Raw genomic sequence first — 5,642 nt, 5'->3', positions numbered from 1 at the left:
ATTGAAAATATAGCTTTGTTTAGACAAAGGGGAGGTTTCATATTGGGAATCTGGGGGGGGGAACGATATCTCAAGAGATTGCCTAAGTCAGCTTGTGAATGACTTTTAAAAGATTTTTTCCCAACTTTAAAGTTTTCCAATTAAGCATATGGTATTGGTAGTGAAGAGAATGCAATTACAGCTTTATTACCTTCAAAACATAGTGTGGGTGGAACATAAATAGCCTCAGAGAAGAATTTGATTAAAAAAAAAAAAATCCCCAGCCACTCCACAGTCAATTCCCCATAATGTGATTCCCTTTCTTTCTTTTTTTTTCCAATTCCCACCCCACCATCCCAACCTACTTGACATCAAAAATTCAGATGAACTCCAATTGTAGAGCTGCCATCTAGGCAAAGAGAACGTACACAGAGAAAAAACAAACAAACAAACGAAAAACAAAGCAAGACAAAACAAAACAAAAACAGTTGGTTGTCACAGTGAGTTGGGGGATCATTCAAGAGTACTTGTAAATGAAACTTCAGTGTGTACAAGTCCCCTGATTAGGAACTCTGCTGAGACTTTTTCTTTTCTTCAAGTACATTAACTTCTTTCTTCTTGAGACAGAATATGTTTAAACTTATTGTATTCTGGTCTACCAAACATTTACCTGCAGATTGGGTCTATCTTTGCTTTGCTGTACTGTGGAAAGTTACATTTACACACAAGACATATTAATTTTCTCTTTAAACTTTTTTGGGGAAATAGTTTCATAGTTTTCCTGCAGATGACTTTTAACACTTATAATAAATTCTTTGTCTTGAGATTTTTACAGATATTATGTTTAGCATTACGATTATCAGAGTGAATGAGTATTTAGGGTTTCTTATCCTCTCATTGAGTTATCCTTTTATTTAAAGGAGGTCAGAAACTGAGTCCTGAAAAAGAACTTTTCAAAGGTGAAAAAACAAATGACAGTCAAAGCTACAACTCTGCTCCTAGCATAGAGTTTGGCACACCAAGTACAAGTGAATTAAACAAACAACAAAATGACTAATGAAATGAATAAAGGAACTGGACCCAGACCGATGCTTGTTTCCCTTTATGCTGCCTCTAGTGACAAAGCCAAAGTCACTTCACTCCTTGACTTCTAGAAGCCCTGCCTCTCCTTGTCAGATACTTAAGTGAATTAAACAAACAACAAAATGACTAATGAAATGAATAAAGGAACTGGACCCAGACCGATGCTTGTTTCCCTTTATGCTGCCTCTAGTGATAAAGCCAAAGTCACTTCACTCCTTGACTTCTAGAAGCCCTGCCTCTCCTTGTCAGATACTTACTTCCAATCTAAGGCATCATTTAAGTCTTCTTTTTCCGTGGCTCTTTGACCTTACTCACAAGGCTGTTGTCTGCATTTTTCTGAGAATTCCATATCCTTGTTTCCAGCTCTTTATTTATGACCTAATCAATCCTACAACAATAATGGGAAGCAGAAGGGGATCATCTTTAACTGCCCCTCTGATATGTCAGAGCTTCATATGAGGAAGAAAATAATTTCTCTATGACCATCATCTTTTGCCTCCCTGTACCCATTCCACCACTTGATAGAAGCAGGAGAGAATTCTCCTGTGATTCCTTCCCTCCTTCCCTCAATACACCCTCATTCTATTTGAAACTGAATGAGGAAGAGGTAAAAGAAAATACTTTATGGGAAGGCCAGGTTTTGCAGGGAAAAAGAAAATCTATTTTTGGGATCTGAAATTTGGACCTGCAGTAGAACTTATGATGAAGATAATTATCTTGTGTGGTACATCCAATTAAAAACAAATAAACAAACAAACTTACTACTTTATTCTTCACATTCGAATCTCTATTTCCTGTAGATAGGTACTATCCTTACTATAGATCAGATTCCAAGTTAAAGGAATGTTAATCTCCTAAAATCATGAAGCTAGTAGGTGGCACAGCCAGGACTTAAACTTAATTTTGTGTAACTTTGAACCTTGTCGTTCTTCAAGATCCTGAAATGTCTCTTCTGGTAGAGACCCAGATCTTGTGGAACTTGGTGGAGGCTTTAGGGAGAGGTGATGGGAGTGGAAATTCAGTAGGGGCAGTAGGGATAAGTGGATAGAGGCAGCCAAGGCCCTATCATCTATTACTTAAATCCTGGGGTTGTCTCTGGGTTCCAACCTCTATTCTCTGAGATCTGAGCTCTGGGATTTTTACCCTAAGCTCTAAGCTTTAGGTTCTGAGTTTCAAGTGCAGAATTCAAAGATCTAGAGTCTGTGTTCTGAGCACAAAATTCTAGTTTTGAGACTTGATAACTGTGTTATGGGAAAATGTTGCTATAGATTTTGGAGGAATTTGTCTCCATCCTCTTTATCACAAGGGAAGAGTAGAATTTTATTTTCTCTGAAGAAAGGGAAGTATCTCCAGGGGAAGTTTTTTTTTTTTTTTTTCCCTTATTTTTATATTCCCAAGGTAAGATCTAGCCCCCTCCTTTTCTCTTCACCAGTACAACATCACACTCAGATAAAGCAAGACCCCAGAGGATCCAGCCTCTGGGAACTCCATTGGAAACATAATGTCTGCCTCTGCTCCTGGCCAATGCCTGCCTGAGGCCCAGGAGCCATTGTGAGCTGGCCCTCTGTCAGACCAATGGTCATTTTGCAAAGCTCTCTCGGGTGAGTTCAAATCTGTGTCTTTTAGGTATGTGTACATACAGGAAGTGTGTTTCTATCTACAATTCTGTCTGTGCTTTTGTGTGGTTCTCTCAGTCTCTTTTATCATGTCTTTGTATCTTCATGTGTGTTTCTTTTAATGCCTGTGTGAATTTGCATAGTTGTCACAATTTGTTTGGCCTATGTTGGAGAAGTTCAAGACAAAAAGAAAATCCCCCAAGTCTCATTTTCCTGCAGATTTTCTATAGAAGGTGCAATATTCATTCAAATTCCCTTGTAGTCACCCTACCACTTTCAGAAAGGGCTTCCAGAGACTGCTCTAGCAGTGAAAGACACATGGCTGATCACATACCAGAAGTTAAGAACTTGCCTCTGTTCTGTCCCACATAGATCCACAGCCACACTATTTTGTCACAGCATAAGAGAGACCTTGCCAGTCTGGAACCTTAGCCTCAGGGCAGAAGGAGCACTGAAAGGGCCTTTAATCCCAATCCAATAAGTGCTGGCATTCTCCCTTCAGCATCCCACTGAGGGTTATATCCAGTCTTTGCTTGAACAGCTTCACCACGCAGAAGCTTATTATTTCATTGTGCGGCTTTGACTCTTAGAATAACTATTTCTTACATGAGCCCTGGACTGTCTCCCTGTGATCTCCACCTGTCACTCGTCACCTCTCATGCCCATCTCCACACATCTCTACTGAAGTCTCCTCTAGTCAAAACACAGCATCGCTCACTCCTTCAATGCCCTACAATATGACTCAGTCTCCTTACCTTGTACATGTGTCACAGTTGGTTTACCTCCTACCTAGATTATGGAACCCAGAGCTGAAGGTACCTCAGTTATGGTCTGAGCAGTATATTCATGCTTTTACTCATTAATGATTTCAGAAACTTGTCTTTGTGTCAGAATCATGTGAAGTGCTGGGGAGGCAAGTATGTATTGGGCACAAGTCTGATCCTAAAACAGCTCAAAGTATGTTAGAAGCATAAGTGTAGTTTTAAAAAATAGAAAAAAAGACTGTACAAAATACTACAAAGTCACAGATGAGAATGCTATTATCTCTGCTTAAATAGTGTTAGTAAAAGCTGTAGATTTGTTGCAAGCTGCAGATAACACTGTTGATTCATACTGGACTTTCTGTCTATCAATCACCCTGACAGCAGGATTTATGTGGTGTGGAAACCAAAAGTCAGGTACTTTGACTAGCAGCTAAAGGGATCTAGGATAGGTAATGTAAAAAAAGGATAGATTATGAGATACCACAATTAAACCCTTCTGATATTATTTATTCATTCAGTTATGTATTCATCCAGTTAAAGTATGTATTAAGCATCTGCTGTGCACTTGACTCTGTGCTAGTACTGGGTATCTATTGGTTAAAAAGAAGTCAGCAACATCTTTTCTTTGATTGATTGGGTTTGCAATCTAGTAGGGAATACAGACATTTAAAAAAGCCCTTCTGATATTATTTATTCATTCAGTTATGTATTCATCCAGTTAAAGTATGTATTAAGCATCTGCTATGCACTTGACTCTGTGCTAGTACTGGGTATCTATTGGTTAAAAAGAAGTCAACAACATCTTTTCTTTGATTGATTGGGTTTGCAATCTAGTAGGGAATACAGACATTTAAAAAATACTCAATTAAAATATGTGTACAAATTAAGAAAATTGACCTGCAGGAAAATAACAGATACCATGAAGAAAAATATTCATGTGATATCTGATAAAAATTATTTTGTCTTTGTGTTTGAAACATTATCTGAAATGTAGAGAAAGTAGGCTTAAGCCCAATTTAAGAGAGCATTTTATAAGTTAGTGAAATCTGACCAGACAGTGGTTTCAGGATGCAGCAAACTGTTCATTGTTCGGAGTGTTCGAACTGAGCGTGTGCCACAGTTTGACAAGGATGCTGTGGAGGGCACTATCTCAGTGGATGCAAGATTAGACACGGGTTTCAGGTCCTAGAAAGCTTATCAGGTTGACAACTGAATCAATGGACTTCTGAGACAGGACATTTTAAAAGTTCACTTAACTCTTATTCTCTACCACTTGACCCCCAGTTTGTATAGGAAGCTGGAAAAAAAATCTGTCTGCCACTCAGTTCTTTTCTCTGCCTGAGAAAATAAAAATGACCAACTTCAGAACTTCTCCATTCTTATTTGTGTGACTTTAGCTTTGGAAGTCTGGATGCTGGGCTTCTTGGGAAAGATCACATTACTTATAGTTGGAAGAACTAGATTCTAATCCCAGATCAGCTACTTACTAGTATCAGGTAAGTCACTAGATATGGTTTTTATGAGACTCAAATGTGGCAGCTTGGCACTGATTCCACTGTCCCTCAGGTTATCATTTCTACCACCTAAATACTGAGTAAATTTCCTGGAGCTCTGGTCTCCTGGTTATTGCCCTTCCCCTTCCCTACCCTACATGTTCTTCCTTACAAAGGTCGTGGCTGGTGCTTACAAGGGTTTACTGTTACTTCCTGCTGAAGATGAGGTTTTGCCAGTGGCAAGCCACCTCATTTCAAGCAGGTCAAAACCCACAGAAGTGATAATTAGACAAAGCCAAAATATTCCTATCAAGCCCTCTCTCTTTTTAGGTGCACCTCAGAGAAGTGATATAAAATACTAACTCCAAACCTGGGCTACATTTGCATGCATGACTCTGGAGTACAATAGGCAAAACCAAACTTATTTAGAGGAGCTCCAGGATATTGAACAGTCTAGCAAATGATGAAACAGGAAATGTTTATGTTGCAGGTCAGGAATGTGGTGGAAATGTTGTCTAAAAAAGGGGAGGGGCGGAGTGGGGAAAGACTAAGAGAGTGCTTGCAAGTCTCATTTTAGTCTAAAAGACTGTGAATGTAAAGTGAATGGCATGTTATAAAATGAGTCTGAGGTAACTGTTAACATTGCATTCACCTCAGGAGCTTTAAAACATATTGATAATTGGATACTACATACAGCGATTCTAATT

Source organism: Galeopterus variegatus, unplaced genomic scaffold, assembly GCF_000696425.1.
Source record: "Galeopterus variegatus unplaced genomic scaffold, G_variegatus-3.0.2 Scaffold7340, whole genome shotgun sequence".
NCBI classification, from domain to species: Eukaryota; Metazoa; Chordata; class Mammalia; order Dermoptera; family Cynocephalidae; genus Galeopterus; species Galeopterus variegatus.
Note: the sequence above shows the minus strand (reverse complement) of the source record.